The sequence below is a fragment of the Ictidomys tridecemlineatus genome, chromosome 9 (assembly GCF_052094955.1).
Source record: "Ictidomys tridecemlineatus isolate mIctTri1 chromosome 9, mIctTri1.hap1, whole genome shotgun sequence".
NCBI lineage: Eukaryota > Metazoa > Chordata > Mammalia > Rodentia > Sciuridae > Ictidomys > Ictidomys tridecemlineatus.
The window spans coordinates 50,913,299-50,936,699 of NC_135485.1; the positions used below are offsets into that span (position 1 = coordinate 50,913,299).

At 34.8% G+C, this 23,401-nt stretch overlaps 2 pseudogenes; both read right to left on the reverse strand.

Moving 5' to 3' along the window:
* Positions 1-3,195: 3,195 nt before the first annotated feature.
* On the reverse strand, positions 3,196-4,111 carry LOC101970374 (SIN3-HDAC complex-associated factor pseudogene; annotated as a pseudogene).
* Positions 4,112-20,938: 16,827 nt separating this feature from the next.
* On the reverse strand, positions 20,939-22,864 carry LOC120892350 (small ribosomal subunit protein eS25 pseudogene; annotated as a pseudogene).
* Positions 22,865-23,401: the final 537 nt, after the last annotated feature.

A 23,401-nucleotide genomic window follows, 5' to 3' on the forward strand; every position in this document is an offset into this window, starting at 1 on the left:
ATGAATATTGACATCAAGTTTTGAGCATTTCAGTCTTGCCAAACCACCATAACTGGTGACATTACTATAAGTAGACATTTGATTTTAAAAAATTATCAAATTCTGTGTCAAAGAAAAATAATTATGATGTTGAAATAAAATATAAGTAAATGAATAAAAATTCCTAGAAGAAATTTAATATTCATGTTTATTGTCAATTTTTTAAACTGAAAAGGATTTAATAGTATAAGTTAAAATTGAAAATGGTCAATATTGACCAACTGCCAGAAAATGAACTAGGAGACTGAAGTTACTCCCAAGGTTGCTATCACTCCAAGAAAAATAAGGATCATCATTTATAGAGGCCAAGTTCATTTTTGGGAAGACATATTGGGTCTATAAAAGAGGAAAAAATGTTTCAAGTGAGGTGATAGACATTCCAGATCTACCTGGCTGTTTGTCAATTTATATAACACAATTTATAATTTATGCATTAGTTCCTTATGTTAATTTAAATCACAGAAGATTCAAATGTGTCAATAAGGGTAGACCCAAGTACACATTCGATTAACAAATTATGCTTGAGCATGTCAGTGAGCAAAGCAGACATGGTGCCTTGACCTCATATTGCTGTGGAGAAATTAACTTTCCTTTTTTAAAAATATAAAGCAGGTTACAAAACAGGTGTGGTGTTAATATATTTTGTAAACTATAGCCATATCATGTCAATGAACAAGTAAAGATTTTTTAAAAAAAATTTTTAGGATATTTTTTTAAAGAGAGATTGAGAGAGAGGGAGAGAGAGAGAGAATTTTAATATTTATTTTTTAGTATTTGGCGGACACAACATCTTTGTTTGCACGTGGTGCTAAGGATCGAACCTGGGATGCATGCACGCCATGCGAGCGCACTACTGCTTGAGCCACATCCCCAGCCCCTAAAATATTTTTATTGTTCCATTATGGGTATGCATAGTTGTGAGATTCACTGCAACATATTCATACATAATTAGTTTCATTTTGTTTATTTATTTATCTATTTATTTATTTATTACAATTCACAAAAGCTTAACTGTGGAGCCAACCTAGATGCCCTTCAGTGGATGAATGGATTTTAAAAAATGTGGCATATATATACAATGAAATTTTACTCAGCAATAAAAGAGAATAAAATCATGGTGTTTGCAGGTAAATGGGTGGAGTTGGAGAAGATAATGCTAAGTGAAGTTAGCCAATACCCAAAAAAACAAATGCCCAATGTTTTCTCTGATATAAGGAGGCTGACTCATAGTTGGGTAGGGAAGGGGAGAATGGGAGGAATAGATGAATTCTAGATAGGAAAGAGGGATGGGAGGGAATGGGAGGGGGCAGGGGATCAGCAAGGATGGTGGAATGTGATGGACATCAGTATCTAAAGTACATGTATGAGGACACGAATTTGGTGTCAACATACTTCATATATAAACAGAGATATAAAAAACTGTGCTCTATATGTGTAATAAGAATTGTAATACATTCTGCTGTCATGTATTTTAAAATATAAAATCAATTAAATAAAAAAATGGACAAAGATTTAAAGATCTATTGAATACATATTATAGATTTATAGATTGACAAACAGCCAGATAGACTATTTATAGATTTAATTATTGTGGAAGAAAACAATGAAGTCAACTTTAGTAATGCCTGTGTTACAATATTAGGGATAAAATTTTTCTTGGCTAGATTTTCTAATTTTTCTACAACACCTGTGGGTTATTTGTGTGACATAAATTGACAGATAAGTTAATTTTTTTATTACCAAACCCAATCAATTAGATGAAAAAGAATCAGAGAATGTAGTGGCTTGGCATCATACAGATACAGCAGATTAGATTTTGTGGCCACACTAATCTATGAAGTCTGAATGTGAGTTATTCTTCAGATCTTGAAAGACATGGTGTCATGTAATTATATGATGTCATGTAATTTGCTCATTTGAAGGAAGGGCTGAAACACAAATCACGATTTCAAATTTCAAAACAGCCTTAACTGTTTCCTCAATCTCTGTACTCTTCATTACTCTAAATAAACCTATAAAACAGAAGACATATTTGGCAGATTACATATTCCTTATGAATACGTCAAGGTTGTATGTGTGTGTGTGTGTGTGTGTGTGTGTGTGTGTGTGTATTTCTCATTCCTTCTAGGAACAACTGACTTTTAGGTAGATATAGTTTTGCTTTGTTTCAGTTTTGTTTTGTTTTGTTTTTTAATGTTATATTACACCACAACTGTGGATCTCCACCTAGTTTTATTTCCTCTTCACTGTTTTCTCTGCTTAATCCTACCTCTTCCTCTTTGTCCCTTTTGATGACTTGTTAGTGTTTCCCAGAACCAACATTATTTGTCAAAGTTCTTCAAAGATACTCCCTGTTTAGGCACATCCCATGTATGCTTTCATACAGGAATTCTGTTTAATCTCATCCTTGGAGAAAAAAGGCTATTCAGTATGTTTCTTCAATAATATTAATAATTTGATTAGTGTTTGATAACATGTTTTTTTTTCTAATGACTATAATAAGTGCACTGTGAGAGTCTGGTCTCAAATTTCTTTGACCCAGTTACCTGAGTCTAGTAACCTACTGTTTCTGAGATGTGTGTACTAATCTGAGGGACTCAAATATGTAGACTAAAAAGTGATTCTAAAGCAGTGAAATAGTTTCTACACAATAGTCACTATTTGAAAGTCACATTTGAATCTTCTGAAAAATAATAAAGAACACATATTGTTTACTAATGTATAATGGCATTCAGATTTTTAAATTACTTCTAAGAAACATTTTAATATTATAAATTTTGATTTCAGTTACATTTTTAGAGAACAAAAATAATGCTGTGCTTTGGGTGGGTTACAAAAGAAATGTTCTGCCTCATTTCCTCAATGTTTCAAGTGAATTATATATTACTATTCCTTCCCAGTAAGCAAAATATTGCTAAATTCTGTTTTTTAAAAAATAGAGGTCATTCAAATGACTTTTTGTAAAGTATTAATTTTAATATGACTTATTGACAACATTCTGATGCAAATGAAATTCCATTTAATTATGTTCAATATTTTTTCCCCTGAAATTCCCCTAATTTAATTCATTAGAAGGGGATTATAAAAAAAAAAAAGACTTAAAGAGCACTTCACAGCAACATTCAGCTTTCCTATGAAATACTCAGCATCTTAAATATTATGTACACTTCTTTTTTCTTTTAGTAAGCTAGACACTGGCTTCAAACTTTATGGGACTGGAGGAAAAAATAACCCATTCAAAACTATTCTAGAAAATTGTCTTTTGGCAGAATAGCAAGTATCCAAGTTAAAAATAGTAAGGTCAGTTTGTTGCTTTGTGGTCTTTTCAAAATTTAAATCATTTGTTCCCCTTCTACATAAACCTCAGACACCACTCCTGAGTGGAGATGGGCAGAGGTTCGGGCCCCTGCTCCTCTGGCTTCTCTGCAGCTGTCTTCTTATTGCTGCAGCAAGGCTTGAATAGATGTGTGTCAATGAGGACTTCTCCAAAACGGCCTTTATAGATAATCCCACAACAAATTTTCTGTCTTTTCCAGTAAGTAAGATCTAAAAAGGAAAAAACTGGTGTTCTATTAGAGCCGGAAGCCATTTCTGTATCTGAGCCGTCATCTGAGTGGTTACTATAACAAGGAGATTGAGCTGGGGAGGCACTTGAGGTGGTACTGTGAGCATCAGAATAGTGACGTTCAAATTCCTTCTGCAGTTTACTGATCTGGTTGCTTTTTATCCTGTTTCCAGATAGAGTTTTTACTTCCTTTGGTTTCAAAGTAGACTTTAGACTAGCTCCTGCCCTTGCGTCAACTACATGATTCCAGTTTTTTTTTTTTAACCTGCTGGTAATTTCTTCCATCTTTTCACAAGCAGAACACAGGCATTACAGATGTCTCCTGAATGAGTCTCATGCAACCCAAAACAGCTCTGGAAGTCCTTTTCATAACGTTTACTATCAGTGAATCAAGAACTGGAGGACTTAGCTCTGCAAATACAGCAACCTTGCATACTTCGGTACATCTTTGGCTTGTGAAAACCAAACATCTTTTCTTCTGGGCAAAAGCCGTCCCAAAACTGGCGATCCACGCACAATAGCGTCCCCGAGGTGCGCAGTGCACACCAGGCCAACCCCCTCCAAGCGCTCCCTCCTCAACTGCCTTCAATATTTGTATTTTTTTTAATTACCAGAGAGAATAAGCATCCTTTCATATACTTGGGAGAACTTTGGATTTCTACTTTGAAGAATCCTATTTCATAAAATCTATTCTTTATTTCTATTAGGTTATTAGTCTTTTTTCCTTAGAGATATATATATGAGTGCCATATATAAATGTGTATATATATACATATATATATGAAATATTAATCAATTATGGTTCATTGTTTTGTTAATTTATCTTCTACCTGTGTACAGCTTGACATTTCATTGTTTTAAAAGATCTTTTCATCCACTAGGGACTTTTTTATTCTTAATAGTAAAAGTGTATATATAAATTTCAACCATAAAATGTTAAGAAATCTTTCTTACTTTGATTTCTTTAAAGTATTTTTCTGTATTTTCATCTAAATTTTAAGTCTTTTAATGTTCAGATATTTTAAAACTTTAAGAATTATTGTGCTGATATAAAATGATATTGTAATTTTATGATTTTAATTTTTAAATTATTTTTCTAATAGTTGATTTTTCTAGACATTTTATGAGAGATCATACTTTCTCCACTAATATCATGTCTCATGTCATAAACAAAGCAGCCTCCATGTTTCTTATCTCTTTATTCTGTTCTGTTGGTCTATTTATCTCTTTTTCTATTGACACTAAATACTTTTAACTGCTGTAGATTAAGAGTTAGCAAATGTTTTCTGTAAAGAGATAAACAATAAAGTCTGAGACTTAGCCTAGTCTTTTTTGAGGTAATTGCAGAGTTTAAGAAAAAAAATAGACCCCCCCCAGCCCATATACACACAAAGAGTTAGTCTACATTGTAATTTGTCTATTGCAGCACAAATACATCCACAAAGAATAAGTAAAAGGTATATAAACACAACTGTTTTCAAGTAAATATTTATTTATTTTATATAAGCCAGATAGGGCCCATGGTTGTCTGACTCCTGCTTTATATCACAATGTCATGATTTCATATCTTTATCTCATTAATTGTTTATCAGCATGATTTATCAGTCCATTTATTCCTGTCTTCTACTAAATATTTAAACTTTTGTCCTTTTAATCATAGATCAATATACAACACACATTTTTTCATTTGTTATTGTTAAGAGTTTTACAGTTGTTAATAATATTTATTTCTATTTAGTTTTCTATATGATTATTGCTAGTGTGTAGGAATATTATTGAACATAGATGGCAAACTTGTTGAAGCTTTTATTTATGTTAGTATTTATCTTTAGATTCTTTCAAATTTTTTATATAGACTTGTATTTTGTCTGTCAAATTAGAGTATCATATCTTCTTTTTCAAATATTACATCTCTTTTTTCCTCTTATTATTACTGCCTGACTAAACCTTGCAGAATGGAATTGAATATTGGTGACATTAGTGGGAATGTCTATCTTGTTTCTAACCTCACTGGAAATGTTTCTAAAATTTACAATAAAATGTATTTTCTCTCAAGGTAGTTATCATATGGTAACAAAATAATATAATCTTCCTTTTTTTTGGTTAAAAAATATAAAACATGTAAGCCTCTCTTTTAATAAGAAAATCACTTTAATTACAATAAAAAGATGAAGGAAATCCAATTATAATAAAGTATTTTGTTACTATATTCAGTTCTGTGTTATAAACTATGCGTCTTTGTGCCGAGAGAAGTAAAAACTACAGAATATTCGTTTAACACAAATAGAGAACCTGCCTCTCAAATGATCAAGTTGAGATGAATTATCAACATATTAACAAACTTGCATTGTTTTGATCACCCTTTTAAGTGTAAAAAAATGGTTTTGTTATTGAAATTGTCATTAGGAATTTGAATTCATCATTTTTAATTTCTACATGTGTGTTAAAACAAAAACCTAGTCTTTTTTGAGGTAATTTCAGAATTTAAGAAAAAAAATAGATCCCCCCCACAGCCCATATACACACAAAGAGTTAGTTAAGAAATACTAGTTCACATTATATCTGTTATTTTTCATATAAAAATATGATCAAACCAGGCACAATGGTGCCCTCTTGTAATTCAGGTGGTTCAGGAGACTGAGGCAGGAGGATCACAAGTAGGAGGCCAAGTCTCAGCAACTGAGCAAAACCCTAACACAAGTAGGACAGTCTCAGCAATTGAGCAAGTCCCTAAGCAACTTAGCAAGACGCTGTCTCAAAATGAAAAATAAACAAGGCTGGGAATGTGGTCCAGTGGTTAAGCACCCTGGGTTAAATCTAAAGTACAAAACAACAACAACAACAAAAAAAAAACCCACAATTATTTCTTTTTATTTTGTATTGAAAAATCTATAAAAATCCAGAATTCCTTTTATTTTTGAAAGAACAATTCATTTTATTTTTTGCAAAATTTAAATAAAGTTAAGGGAATTTTTGAAAACCTCTAATTCTCTGAATATTTCCAGCATATTATCATACCTCACTATAGTAGAGTATTTGGGATGCAAGAAGTTGTATATTTTTATCATATCCTACCTTTTCTACAAGTTTTTAAATGTTTTATTACATTTTATGTTCACCTACTTTCACATTTCTTTGTTGTTGTTATTTTACATAAAGTAACATGAGGAATAATTTAACAATCAGTATCTTGATTTTCCTTTGTATATTACTTTTTTATGACTACTCCTAGGTACTTCTACTGTAAATGAATATTATACCATTTCAGATCGCTTCCCCTTCCCCTCACTTTTCAGCCTTGCTATAGTCTAATTCCTAATGCCAATATAACTGTGGCTTTCTGTTTGAGTTCTAGCTGCCAATGTTACTGGCCTGGTCAGTGCCCTCTGGCAAAAGGCCATGTGTACGTGAATTTCATCCAGTGCAGTTTCTTCCTTTCATGGATTCACTTTCCTTCAGGTTCTGCTTGGTTTTGGTCACTCTCCACTGCCTTCAGGTCGTTGGTTTTTATATTTAGGAATGCATATCCTAAATTGAGCATGCTTGGGATTTGCTGCCCCTTAAATGCCTGCCTATATGAATATGTGTAGGCTCCCCATACAAAATCCCCATGCTTCCATCCTTTGAGGCAGTATTGCCTTTCAGACCACTCCAGGGCTCTCCGTACTCAATGTTGGTCATGCTTAGTAGCTTCTGGTCATGCTTAGTAGCTTCACATTCACCAAGAAGAGAATCCATTGCATTTTGGTTAGGATACTGTCTTAAAGACTACTTTCTCAGGGAGACCTTCCCTGCTATTTAAAATGAGATTACATTTCCCACTTAGAGACTCTCTTTGCTCAATACTCTTCAATTATGACTTCAATCATAATTTTATTTCTATGTTGTACTTTTTGCTATGGTTCAAACATATCACCACAAATTCACATTTTGGAAACCTAATCACCAAATTTATATGTTAATAATAATTGGAGGTGGGTTCTTTGAAAGGTAATTGTGGTCAGATAAGGTCATGAGGTAGGGCCCCATGATGGCACTAATTGCTTTATAAGAAGAGGAAGTAGGCCTGAGCCAACACACTTGCTGTGTCTTGTCGTGAGATACCTTCCACCAGGTTATGATGTTGCAGGAAGCCCACTACCAGATGCTAATACCATTCTCTTGAATTTCTCAGACTCCAGATCCATGAATGAAATAAACCTCTACTCTTTAGAAATTGCCTGTTCTCTTGTATTCAGTTATAGCAATAGGTAATGGGATAAGACACTCAATTACTTGAATATCTCCCCTGTTAAATTGCAAGCAGGAGAGAAAGATATCCATCTTATTGTTCTTTTCTTTAAAGCCAGTAGGTTAGAGCCATGCTCCTAACATCTGTGTGATCAGTATACATTGAATAAATGATGAGATTTCACTTTTTTTATCATTTAAGTTTTTTTTTTTTAGAAAGAGTGAGAGAGGAGAGAGAGAGAGAGAGAGAGAGAGAGAGAGAGAGAGAGAGAGAGAGAGAGAGAGAGAGGGAGAAATTTTTTTTTAATATTTATTTTTTAGTTCTCGGCGGACACAACATCTTTGTTGGTATGTGGTGCTGAGGATCGAACCCGGGCTGCATGCATGCCAGGCGAGCGCGCTACCGCTTGAGCCACATCCCCAGCCCTCATTTAAGTTTTTTTTTAGTATTTTTAAATTAGATTTTTCTTTCTACTTTCTAATAATCACTGTAACATTATGAGTGATAGGTACTTCCTATCTATTCCCTCCAAATTCATACTTTATAAGTTGTATAACTTAAGAGATTAATAGGCCAATTTATTAATATTTAACTTATTTTTAAGTCTATATTGATGGAATATTTGAATTACTAAATTGTGATCATCTTTTCATGTATCCACAGAGGTGATAGAATATAAACTCTTTGGTTACTCTTCTGTGTGATTATTTTTTACTGCATATACTTTATAGAGGAGATATGAGGGATGGCAGTTCTAGTTATGGCAATAATTTTTGATAAAATCACCTCAAGTTTATCTTTTAAAAAATATTTTTAGTTGTAGATGGACACAATTCCTTCCTTCCTTCCTTCCTTCCTTCCTTCCTTCCTTCCTTCCTTCCTTCCTTCCTTCCTTTCTTTCTCTCTCTTGTCTTCCTTCCTTCCTTCCTTCCTTCCTTCCTTCCTTCCTTCCTTCCTTCCTTTCTTCCTTTCTTTCTCTCTCTTGTCTTTCTTCCTTCCTTCCTTCCTCCCTCCCTCCCTCCCTCCCTCCCTCTCTCCCTCCCTCCCTCTCTCTCTCTCTCTTTCTTTCTTTCTTTCTTTCTTTCTTTCTTTCTTTCTTTCTTTCTTTCTTTTTTATGTGGTGCTGAGAATCAAACCCAGCGCCTCACACATGCTAGGCAAGCCCTCTACCACAACCCCAGCCCTCAAGTTGAATTTTAATAAATATGTGCAATTGAGTTCTCTAATACAGAAGTGAGATAATGAGGAATATGAAGTATTTTTCACATCTGCCCACCCCAAATATATTCATTTACAATAAAGTGTTAGAGAAAAATTATCATAAGAGATGTCTTACCCATTCTCTTATTTCATTATGGAAGGAAAAAACAATGACCAGAGATAACATCAATTTTAAAACAACTTTTAGAATAGGATGCATTTCTCTACTAATTACCTTTTAAAAAGCAGATTTGACTATCTGCCTATCAATTTCTCTCTATATTAGGTAGTCCAGAAGTGTTTGAAATATCAAAACTTTTTGAGAAAGGATGCTTTTTAATTCTCTAGTCAGAAGAGAAGGTGGCCTATAATATTTCATTCTGTTCTGGGGAATTATAATTTTTTCAATGACCTACACCTATCTGATCATTTTTTAAATTTTAATTATGACTTTCATCAATAATTTCTAGCTGGATTATATTTTTTTATTGATTGTTCAAAACATTACAAAGCTCTTGACATATCAATTTCATACATTAGATTCAAGTGGGTTATGAACTCCCATTTTTACCCCAAATACAGATCGCAGAATCACATCGGTTACACATCCACATTTTTACATAATGCCATATTAGTAACTGTTGTATTCTGCTACCTTTCCTATCCCCATCACCTCCCCTCCCATCTTCTCTCTCTACCCCATCTACTGTAATTCATTTCTCTCCTTGTTTTTTTTTTCCCATTCCCCTCACAACCTCTTATATGTAATTTTGTATAACGATGAGGGTCTCCTTCCATTTCCATGCAATTTCCCTTTTCTCTCCCTTTCCCTCCCACCTCATGTCTCTGTTTAATCTTAATCTTTTCCTCCTGCTCTTCCTCCCTGCTCTGTTCTTAGTTGCTCTCATTATATCAAAGAAGACATTTGGCATTTGTTTTTTAGGGATTTGCTAGCTTCACTTAGCATAATCTGCTCTGATGCCATCCATTTCCCTGCAAATTCCATGATTTTGTCATTTTTTAGTGCTGCATAGTACTCCATTGTGTATAAATGCCACATTTTTTTTATCCATTCATCTATTGAAGGGCATCTGGGTTGGTTCCACAGTCTAGCTATTGTGAATTGTGCTGCTATGAACATCGATGTGGCAGTATCTCTGTAGTATGCTCTTTTAAGGTCTTCAGGAAATAGTCGGAGAAGGGCAATAGCTGGGTCAAATGGTGGTTACTCCTCACACTTCAGATAGATCCCTAATATCCAGAGTATACAAAGAACTCAAAAAATTAAACAATAAGATAACAAATAACCCAATCAACAAATGGGCCAATGACCTGAACAGAACTTCTCAGAGGAGGACATACAATCAATCAACAAGTACATGAAAAAATGCTCACCATCTCTAGCAGACAGAAAAATGCAAATCAAAACCACCCTAAGATACCATCTCACTCCAGTAAGATTGGCAGCCATTAGGAAGTCAAACAACAACAAGTGCTGGCGAGGATGTGGGGAAAAGGGTACTTTTGTACATTGCTGGTGGGACTGCAAATTGGTGCGGCCAATTTGGAAAGCAGTATGGAGATTCCTGGGAAAGCTGGATTATATTTTTTAAACACAGAATCTTTTTTAATACTGGGGATTAAACACAGAGGTATTTTGCCACTGATCTACATACCCAAACTTTTCTATATATTTTTTTTTTATTTTAAGACAGGGTCACACAATCTGAGAATTGAGAACATAGTCAGTGCTATGATGTGCTGCTCAGATCTTCACAATCAAAGCAGCTATTCCCCTAGCTACCAGGAATTTTGCCTGATGGTGGCTCATAGGAATTATGCTCAATCAAAAGAAGCAGCCTTCACTTTCTTAATTATTTTCTTTGCTGTGCAGAGCTTTTTAATTTGATTACATGCCACTTACTGATTCTTGTTTTATTTCTTGAGCTTTAGGTGTCCTGTTGAGGAAGTCAGTACCTATACCAATATGGAGTGTTGACTGTGTTTTCTTCTAGCAGTTGCAAGTTTTGTGGTCTGTTTCCTAAGTCTTTGTACCATTTTAATTTGACTTTTGTGAAGGGTGAAAGATAGGGATCTAATTTGTATGTTCTACATATAGTTAACCAATTTTCCCAGCACTATTTGTTAAAAAGCTTGTCTTTTCTTCAACATGTATTTGGCACTTTTGTCAATATCAGATGGCTCTACATATGTGGGTTTGTTTCTGTGCATTCTATTCTATTCCATTGGTCTTCATGTCTTCATTGATGCCAATACCATGCTGTTTTTGTTACAATAGTGCCAAAGTATAATATGAGATCAGGTTTTGTGATGCTTCCAGCTTTGCTTTTCTTACTCAGAATTGTTTTGGGTTTTTTGTCTTATTTTTAATTTTTATTTTTTTTAGTTCTGTGAAGAATGTCATTGGTATTTTATGGACATTACATTAAGTTTGTATGCTGTTTTTGGCAGGATGGCCGTTTTGACAATATTAATTCAGTCTATCCAAGAACATGGGAGGTCTTTCCAACCTCTGAAGTCTTTTTAAAATTTCTTTCTTAAGTGTTCTATAGTTTTCATTGTAAAAGTTCTTTTACTTCCTTGGTTAAATTCATTCCTAGGGTTTTTTTTAAAAAGATATTGTAAAGGGAATGGTTTTCCTGATTTCTCAGCTGAATTGCTGTGGGAGTACATGAAAGCTATTGATTTATGAGTATTGACTTTATATCCTGCTACTTTTGTGGAATACAGAAGCAGGATATTCTGAGATACAGGGAAAGGTAATGGAAAATAAGGAAATGTAAAGTAATTGGTGGCCCACACTTGGGTAATGAAACTTGTTGGCTCTTCCTAGGACACATATCCAGAAATGATGATATTAACATGATCTGAGGGTGAAGTTTTTGGCTCTTGATGCCAAAATGTCACCTAACACATACCTACATAGGCCCAGGAGAAGGGTTTGTTTCAACCTGTCTGAAACAAACAAAATCAGCCTTCAAGTTTCTGAAAAACAACTTGGGCCACTATTAATTAGCATCTTCACTCCTGTATTAGAGGGGTCTTCACAGGTGTTACCTATAGCAAAGCTAATGGGAATTTCCTGCTTTAGCTGTGTGACTTTTGAAATTGGTGATGAAAGCAATTAAGTAAAGGTAATTGAAGCCACAGGGTCTAATCAGGTTTTTCTTTAGTTTTACAGCTTCAGTCAGTTTAAATCTAATTATTCTAAAAATGAATACTAGTTTGCTGGTGATGCAGGCCTTTCTGCTTACTTTTAATATCTTAGTCATTACCCCTCATTTCCACTAGATGGTGTGCAGAGACTGAGGAAATAAATGAAAAGCAAAGGATTTACTCTTTTTTGTTGTTGTTGTGTGGGTAAAAATCTGAGAATTTTATTTGGATTTTATTCCTTTTAACACTAATTAATCTAAAGCAACTGAAGATACCTATATTAAAAACAAATTTATATTTTTGACCTTGTTTCTAATCAAAACCTCTCCTTTACGGCATTGTCCTATTAATATTCCTTTTCAATTTTTTTTTTAATATTTATTTTTTAGTTCTCGGTGGACACAACATCTTTTGTTGGTATGTGGTGCTGAGGATCGAACCCGGGCCGCACGCATGCCAGGCGAGCGCGCTACCGCTTGAGCCACATCCCCAGCCCCTCCTTTTCAATTTTGAGTCTTTGAAACATAAATCTCTTTTCTGTCAAAAGGCAAACAGAGAATTAAAATAGACAAGAGAAGGCAGAAGGAAGACACACTAGAAATGACTGAAATCACCCTCGTGGGGAGAGAGGGAAGAAAACATAGCTGTGTTTTTTGTTTAGCAGCAGCTTCTACAAAGGAATGTCACCCTTGGAGACACACTCACTTCCTCCTGGGACATGGCTCCTTGATGGCAGAGTCTGCCTTAAGTGACATAAGAAATATAAGGGGCAGCTGTGACTCTGAATAAAAGCCAAAGTGGCTACAGAATGGAGGCAAGGGGAGGAACAATCCTTTCCTAAGCCTTAGAGATGTACTGACATGTGGAAGATTGACAAACAGACATTGCTCAGGGAACCGAATCTGCCAGAGGGAACAATTTTCCATAATGTAACAATGCCTTTCAAAATTTGAGAAATACTGGAATGACCGGTTCTTCCTTTTGACCAGCACATTCCCCAGGCTTGTAAGCTTCACAACCACCTATGTTATCATTAGTCTCCGACCTCTGGACTTATTTAGAGCCCAAGCCCACTTTCAGCTGAATGCTAGTTTGGCCCAACTGAGCCTGTGTTTCCCAATTTGTAAATCTATCTCCACCCAATATCTTCATTTTATTTTAGCCTCATTTATGCCATATTAGTATACAGATCCCAGTCACTTTAACCTCCAAAACTACCAGGATTCAGTTTCCATTAAACAGAGGTAGAATCAATATTGCTGATATTTACCTTCATGAGAAGTTCTCCGCATAAAAAAAAGAGAGAGATGAATTTTATATAAGGAAAGATGTGCCTCAAAACATTAAAATGCAATTCAAACTTAAAGATATCAGTAAAAGTAAAATCTATAAAAGAAAAAAAAAAACGGCAAGATTTCTTGAGAAAATTACAGCATTTACTTGCCACAGCACTTGCTTCTGACAATTGGATAAAATTAGTAGTGAACTGGTAAATGCTTAACAAAACCCAACTTTGCCCAGGGTCAGGGTGTGGATTGGAGGCACAGAGGAAGACCTGATTTCTGTTTGCCAATTTCCATTATGTAAATATGCTGACATGCCTCATTTCAAGCTACCAACATGAAACTGATGAACTTGGCTTTAGGAGGTGATATGCACAGAGCTGGTTACTAGCACAATATTGGTAATGAATTATCATGGACTCTTCATTATTCCTAGGAACACTGCCTTCTCATTTTTATACATGTTAAGTGTTTGCACATATTTCCTCAGTTATCTTATTTGGTAACCAAAGAAAACAGTTTTTCTAACATCTTAAAAGTGTCAGGACTTTATTATTTTTTTAAACTTAAGGTCAAAAACAAAAGCATTGAGCATTTATTACTATATAAGTGCTTAACAAGTACTACTCTCGCCACACAACACTCAGCCTTCTAAAGCTCATCTTTTCACTGTGCCTCAGTGAAGGCAGGTGTGTGTGCTTGGAATTTTTACTTGGCAAATACCAACTGATCATAAATGGCTCTTGGATTGAATCCTCTAATCCTTTCCTGACAAGTTTTCAGATGTATGACTTTCTACCTTCACCTCAGAGCTGATCCTAAGAGCATTTGGAGTGGGGTTCTCTTCCCTGTCCTTTGATTCTGCATTGCCAGTGGGATTGATTTCCTGCTCTGAAGACATTTTTAAAGGGTTTGTGGTAATAGGGTTTTTGCATATGGATAACCAGTTAACCAGTTGAAAGATGGTTAATGAAAATCAACTCTTTCAAAACCCATCCAATGTACCAACTGATTTATGCCAAATCTGCTCTAAGGTAATGTTTATCAAAGAAGGTTCTCCAGCAAATGATCATTTAAAATACAGATTCCTAGACTCCTCCAGACTGACTGTATTTTTAAAGGTCTGGCGAAACGTCGGAGGGAGAGACCACCCAAGAGACTGACTCCATGCAATTGGCAAAAGGGGATTTATTGGGGATCCATTCCAGCGCGCTGGGACTCTGTGCTCACTCAAGAAGGGAGAGCAGCCCAGAGCCCAGAGCAGAGTTCAAGCGGAGCTTAAGTACACTTTTTGGAGAGGGTGGGGGGCTTTGCATACATCAGAACAAATCATCATGAGGCGCGGGAAAATTGAACAACAACCCTGAGTCAGGATTAGTGCATACTTTGGCGGGAACAATCAGGCAGGAGTGATTGCTGCTCCTAGGTGGGGTACACATTCAAACTGATTGGTTTAGGTCCTGCAATGCCTACGTGCCAAGCAACTCGGAACCCTTAGCTATTAAACAACCAGAAAGTCAGTGGAAATATTTACTGGGCAGTTCCAGTGTTGTCCTAACAGCTACAGGGATTACAGGTTTGGGGGGTAGCAGAGGGACTCTAACAATACCTAGTCTTTTACTTTTTAACCCAATCTCTGCACTTTGGAAACTTTAGGATGCCTGGTCTTTTACACTTTAACTCAGGCTCTGCGGCTTAGAATCAGCTTGGAAATTTTACCTTTACATATTGAAATGTAAGAATAGGGTTCAAGAGATTGTATTTTTGTCAGATACTCCTGGTAAATGTGATACATCACAGCTTGAAAACCATTCCTCTCATTGTATTCACATGAGTTTTAATAATAATAAACTAGAATATCTAAAATATTTCTACTTTTCCTTTAAAAATTCAAAAGATCTTAAACATCAAAGGATGAGATCATGGTTTTTGGAATGTATTGAAAATTATGAAAGAAATTATTAGTATTTCCTAGATCACTCATGTGCCATATTTTTTAAGGAATAAAAATTTCTCATTTTTATTAGAAATTAGGCTAAAATTACTTAATTTCTAATTTTTTCTAAGGTTGATTTTCTTCTCTCAATAACTACTCTATGGTTATGCAAATGTTTGCATTAAAGGAAGAAGTGTGAGGGATGTAAAAAAATTCCTTTTACTATTTTTGCAACTGTGCTGTAAATCCGAAATTTATTCAAAATGAAAGCTGTTTAATGCTACTTACATCTTTTAAAATATGGAAGTAGACTATATCACAGATATAACAAAATAGCTTAGAATTTTGGGTTACTTGGCTTGTGTCCTAGTTTTAACTAAACACATCAGCCTTTTTTTCTTGTGGCTTAAAACATTGAATTAAACTAGATCTGTTATGAAATTACATCCATCCCTACCATTATGAAATCTTACCATTCCAATTTATATATTCTGATTATGATTCCTTTGTTCACAATATTTATTGTACATAAATTTTACCACAGTGAAAAACTATTTTTCATTCTCTTAATGGTATTCTTATGGACAGAAGTTCTTAATTTTGATGATATCCTATTGTCAAACTTTCCTTTATGGTGAGTGCCTTTTTGTGTCCTGTTTAGAAAATATTTACCTAACACAGATTATGAAGACATTTTCTCTTGTTTTACATCTCATGCTTTATTATTTTGACTTTTACATTGTGATCTTGCCTGAATTACCTCGGAATTACTTATAGTATGTGGTATCAGAAAGGAGTCCTCCCTCCCTCCCTCTCTTCCTTTCTTCCTTCCTTTCTCCTTCCTTCGTTCCTTCTTTCCTTCCCTCCTTCCTTCTTTTTTATTTTTGCATATGGATATCTAGTTAACCCAAAACTACTTCAGGACCGATTTCATTATTAAAGGTGGTGCGGGGGAGGTTGGAACACATTTATGTCATATCTCTCTCTCTCTCTCTCTCTCTCTCTCTCTCTCTCTCTCTCTCTCTCTTTTTCTTCTTCTCTTGCCCTTCTGCCTTCTACCATGGATTGACACAGCAAGAAAATCTTTAGCAAATGTTGATCCCCTCGACCATAAACTTTTCAGCCTCCAGAACTGTAAAGCCAATAAATTTCTGATTATTATAAATTATTCAATATCAGGTGTTCTATTATAACAACACAAAATAGGCATAAACATAAGGAAATACAGAACAATCATCTCCTCCAACAAGCTCTGTCCTACACAATTAATCTTATCTCCATACTCTTCTTCAGACTGCCCAAAGTACCCCATTACATGCCTCTCTGTTACTGTCCCTTTCACTGGAGTGTTCAGAGCCACATTCACCTTGTATTTCACTTACTTTCTATCCCCTTACTAAAATTTACTATTTTATTTATTAAGTGAATGGATTGGGAAATAAAAGTCAAATTGAATCACCATGTTTGATTGACCTACAAGTACAAGCTTGGGATAGGCACCCTCTAACATAGCCCTCTATGATTCCAACCTCCTGAAATTTACAAGTTTGTGTACTTCAGTTCCCCGAGTTTAGACTGATTTAGTGATGGTCATGATGGTTCTTCTTCAAATTTATAATTTTAGGTGAATGTCAGGTACATGAAAATTACCTTCATGACAAGTCCTCCCCATGAAAAAAAATAGAAGAATTTTATATCAGGAAAGATGTACTTCAAAATATTAAAATACAATTCAAACATAAAGATATTAATAAAAGTAAAATGTTTATTGTCATGTGCCTGACAAGGCTGCTCTGCATAGAGAGAGGGAGAACAGCAGCAACTCTCCCTTGAATGTTACCTTTTATAGGCTAGAATCATGGCTGCAGGGTAGGGGCGGGTTTAGTCTTGACTGGCATAATAAGCATTCCCTGTTCTTGTGGAAGGCAAGTGTGTTTCTTGGGAACAAAGACAGGCAGTTTTCCTATCTCTCAGAAGAGGGATCAGGGAAATGAGCATGTCTCTTATCTTCCCAAGGAGAGAACAGGGAAACCAGGAAGTCCCCATCTCAGGGCCCCATAAGTTCTCTCCTATCTCTCAATTAGAGAACAGGGAGACTGGCACACCTCCAGGTTTATCTCAGGCTAGTTTTATTTCTTGGGAATAAGAACAGTATTCATAAAGCGGGGGTGGGGGGAAGGAAGATGGCTGCAATTATGCCAACCTCTAGCAATTAGAGAAATGCAATTAAAACTAGACTGAGATTCCATCTCACTCCAGTCAGAATGGCAATTATCAAGACTATGAGTAACAATAAATGTTGGCAAGGATGTGGGGAGAAAGGTACTCTCATACATGGTTGGTAGAACTGAAAATTGATTCAACTACTCTGAAAAGCAGTATGGAGATTCCTTAGAAAAATTGGAATGGAAACCACCATTTGACCCAGTTATGCCACTCCTCAGTCTATACTCAATAGACTTAAAAATAGCATACTATGATAATGCAGCCACCTCAGCATTGTAGCAGCTCAACTCACAGTAGCTAAGCTATAGAAACAATCTCAAGTATCCTTCAATGGATGAATGGATAAAGAAAATGTGGTTTATATACACAATAGAATATTAGTCTTAAAGAATAATGAAATAATGGCATTTGCCAGTAAATGAGAATATCATGCTAAGTGAAATAAGCAAAAACCCCAAAACCAAAGGTTGAATATTCTCTCTGATTTGTGAATGCTAACCCAAAACAAGGGTGGTTGGGGAGGGGAATAATAGAAATCCATTGAATTAGACAAAGGGAAAGGAAGGAAAGGGAGGAGGGAGAGTATTAGGGAAGATAATAGAATTAATCAGACATAACTTTCCTAGCTTCATATTTGAATACATGACCAGGGTAACACTGCATCGTGTACAACCACAAGAGTGGGATCGTAAATAGAATAAGTTACAGTCTATGTATGTATAATTTGACAAAATCCATTCTATTGTCTTGTATAATTAAAAAGAAAAAATTTTAAAAAACAAAACAAAACAAAAGCATCACTGAAAAATGAGGATGGGAGGAAGGTGTTCGAGGAATTGAGAAAATGAAAATGTGCAAAAATAGTCATTGAGGAGAGCTGGACAGTAATTGAAGGAGAGAGCCAAAATGCAAGTCAGGGGAGCACTGCGTGTGCTAGAGGTGTGACCATGAACCTGAAGCTAGAACAGTCAGGAGGATTGTGAGTTCTTCTCTTCTCCAAATATGTTTGAGTACAAGGTGTAGGGAAAGAGTAGGGAGAGCAGGATTTTAACATGGTAGTGGTAAAAAATGAGTGTCACAGAGTGACGAAGCAAAGGAATAAAGGTACATGGAAAGCAGTGAGTATAGAGACTGACTATGGAGTTTAAGACAGAAAGCTATGCCAAAGTGGAGACTATTGATGAATCTATGTTAACTAAAGGAGATCTTCTGCTTGCATTTCTCAGGATGTTTTTCACTCCACCTTGAGAGCTGTATAAGAAAAAATTATGTTAATACAAATGACAGGGTTGTGGCTATAACAATACCAAAATATTTATTGAATATAAACCTACATTGAAATGATGATACACGTGTCAGAAAACCAGGAGATGTGTGTGTTGCTGGGGATCACACCCAGGGCCTTGTGAACACTAGGTAAGTCCTTTACCACTGAGCTACACAGACAGCCCTTAATAAATCTTTATTGCACACCAGTCATAAATAATGTATTTTTTTGTACTATTAAGGACATAAAAATGAATCACACATGGTTCCTATCCACATGGAGCTTATAGTCCAGTCATTACAATCACTTCTGTTCTCACATGTACAGAACATAAGTACTGAGAGATAAAAAGTGATACGGAACTATCTGAAAAATATATGACAGTTTCTTGCAAAAACTAAGCATATACTTAATAATATAACTTAGCAATCGAACTCTAGGCCATTAATCCCAGAGGAGTGAAATTTATGCTCATACAAAAACTTATACATGAATGTTCACAGAAATTTTATTTGTAATTGCACCAAAACTAAAAACAACTGAAATGTCCTTCCATGGGTGAATGGTTAAACAAACTCTTAAATATTCATACCATGGAATACTACTCAGCAATAAAAAAGAAAAAGCTATTTATACACAGAAACTTGCATAGATCTCAAAGGAATTGTGCTGAATGAAAAAGCAACCTTAAAAGATTATAATACTATATTGTTCTATTTATATATACATGAGATGGTAAAATTATTCAGATGGAAATCAGATGATTGTTTGCCAAGGACTTGGTCAGGGGATAGGGTCAGGGAGGGATCCAGGTAGCAGTAGATAGGTAGAATCTTGTAGTCAAGCATCTTGACTATAGGGATGATCACACAAATCTACATAGGTGATATAATTACACAGAACTAAGCACATTCTCATGCAAACACACAATTGTTATATTTTTAAAACTGGTGAAATCTGAATAACATTGATAGTTGGTATTCATGTCAACTTTCTGGCTATGATATATTGTACAATAGTTAAGAAAGCTGCTACCATTGCCAGAAACCGAGTAAAAGAATTTTTTCTGTATTATATCTTCTAATTGAATGCAAATCTATTCAATAATCACCTAAAAAATAGTAGTTAAGAATTTCAGAAAGGAGGAAGTTACATATTTGGGGAATCAAGAAAGGATCGTGGAGGAGGCAACATTGGAAGTATGCTGTAGATTTTATTTTAATCTGGAAAATGCATCATTAGGCTGGTTTGTAAGTGAACAGCAGAGCATGTACTTACACAAACTTAGATGGTACACATCAGTCACTTGACCCAAAGTGGATAAGGTGACCTCTGGCAAAACATTTCATAATGTTTTACAATATTTTTTACAGGGAAAAGGACTATACTCTAAAATAGCAATTAAAAGTACAGTATAGTAAATATATTAACCATTAATTTAGTTGCTTATTATCATTATGTACTGATGTAGTTGCATGTACTATACTTTTATATAACTGGCAGTGGAGTAGTTTTTTTTTTTTTTTTTTTTTTTTTTTTTTTACCAGCATCACCACAAATGCATTGCACTACAACATTGTGATGGGTGCAATAAAACAAGATGATAGGAATTTTTTAATTCTATTATAATCTTTTTTTTAAAGAGAGAGAGAGAGAATTTTTTAATATTTATTTTTTAGTTCTCAGCGTACACAACATCTTTGTTTGTATGTGGTGCTGAGGATTGAACCCGGGCCGCACGCATGCCAGGTGAGCGCGCTACCGCTTGAGCCACATCCCCAGCCCCATATTATAATCTTATGACTGCATCATCTTAGATTGTAATCTGTCATTGACTGAAATGTCATTATGTGGCACATAATAAAGCATAATGCAAAAATAAAAGATCCATTCAACAACATTAATTGAAAGATTATCATACAGAGACAACTTTAGTGTGTACTATGGGAAGAGATAAAAGATACTGAAGAGAAACCTCCTGGACTCTCTTTTTAAATTTTTGTATTTGCTCATTTTAGATATACATGACAGTAGAATGTATTTGGACATATTGTACACACGTGGAGTAGAACTTTCCATTCTTGTAGTTGTACATGATATGGAGTTACACTGGTCATGTATTCATACATGAACATAGGAAAGTTATGCCCGATTCATTCTACTGTTCTCCTACACTCTTGTACAGTTAATAAACATCACAATCACAACTTCTTAACCTCTAAAGCCATGGTTAATACATAGTCAAGAATACCGAAACTCACTATCAGTTACTTTTGAAAAAAAAAAGCTACTGTTTTATTTATTGATTTAATAAAGTTTTATTTATACAAATGTGCAATTGGTTGGACTTGTTCATTGCATTTTCACCAGCAGCTGGGGCATCTCCACCCTTGGTATTTCTAGTATAAATTTCTTGAGCTCTGTGCTTTGAGACCAGTTTGAGAAGTCCTTTAATGAGGAGCTCTTGAAGGGCTTCAGTCTCTCAGAGACAATAGCTGGTATTTGGGACCTTCCTTACAGATTTGACAGAAGTAGCTTTGTCAAAAAGACTAGATTGATGAGCTTGTTCCGACTTTGCCTTTGAACCACTTCTTTTTGGCTTAGCCCCAGATTTGGTCACTGGGTCTGTCTTTTGGGGCCAATTTTCCCTCATCTTTCTTCTTTTTCTTGTCCTTAGGAAGCATCGTGAAGTACAGAGAGCAGTGGCTGCTACTGGAGCCTCACCACAATGTTAGACAAAAAGTCAAATCTACTATTCTAAAAATATGGTACTACATTATCTATTTCTCTATGCACATGAAGTTTGAACTATTGCTCATATTTTCACTGAGTTCCAAAACTCTATTTCTCAAATCTCTTGCAAAAGGAAATACCAAAAATATTTTTCTGAGGAATGAAATTCATTTATAAAATTAAACTTTTAAACTTTCTCTTTAATTTAAATCCCTTCAAGTTTGTTTGCAGAGGGAGTTTTTCAAATCGTGTATCATATATTTTACTTTAGTTTGGAATCTAACCCCAAGAAATATAGAAAATACTAATAATGATGTCAATTTAAATGAAAAATTCATAAATTCACTTGCAAAGATGAGTTCTATTATTTGTTTTTGCAAGGCCCTTATATGGAATTTTGACTATGGTTTTCATTATTATTTGAAGGAACCGACATCCTTAAATCCAGATATCCTTTTATACTAATCTTCTCATAGCTTGGGTGTGCCACTTAGTGGCCCAACTTCAGAATATACATGGAGAATCAATTTTTAAGGGACCACTGCAAGTAATTTAATTTGAAATATACTTATATCTTTGTATGAAATTCATCATTTCCCTCAAATTTTCCCCAAATATTATATGGAACAAGATAGTTTATGCAAAATATTTAACACTTATGTCAGCTTTCATATCTTATTTCATATCTCATTTTAGACAAGTTCCCAAATTTTATAATTTTATATGACAATGTTATTTGGGTTGATAAAAATCAAATTTTTTCTGCTGCTATTCTTTTTCAAAGTGGCATGCATGTTCTGTATACATAGAGAAAAGGGCAACCAAAGACTCAGCACAATCTCATCATTAACAAATCACATGTCCTAATTTCAATATGGTCTAGATCATTTGAATGTTGTGTCTTTAAAGACTCAGTAAACAATTACCAAAATTAGTACTGTGAAGGTGGCCAACATTAAGATTTTACTCTTCAGTCTTATATCTAGGCAAGTAGAATTCAGTGCTGCATTAGATGCAGGAGGAAGTCAACTTCAGAATGTATTCCCTATCATATCCTCCCATCTCAGTGCAGATGAGTTTAGGAGGGCCACTAGTCAAACCAAGACTGGAAACAACAGCAGAGAAAGCATATTTGCAATCATCTCAAAGTGGAGGCCTAAGCCCCAGCTTCAGGTGCATGACTACAGTTACACAGTAATGCCCAAGCCTTATTCCCTTCAAGGTTTTACAGTTTGAGAAAGCTTTAGATGCACAAGCAGGCACTTGTTGATCCCATTCAGTCAAGGCCATTTCAGTCAATAGTTTAGACAGATTCTTTCTTCATTACCTCCTGTTACTACCTAATTATTTTAGTACATAAGGTATGCCAGTTGTTCTCAAATAAATTTTCATTCTAGTCTCAAATTTTTAAAGAATTTTCAGTGAGTTTACTAATAATATGTTCCCCATCTTCCATTTCTTCATGGATTATTATAATATACTGTCAAGCAAATAGGTGATTCACTTATTTCACTATTATCGTCTTGAAACCTTCAACAGTGCAATATTAAATAACTATGATTCACTTTAACTTGTCCAGAACATTAGAGAAAGTTTGTGTAATTACTGTAGACACAAGAAAAAAATATTATTTTCATTTTTATCTTTGTGGTTGTTTAAAAATAAAGCTCTTTTGGTTTCTCTCTGTATTTCTTTAACTTAGTTTCCTTTCTTTCTCCATCTTTAAATGTTGAATAGTCTGCTG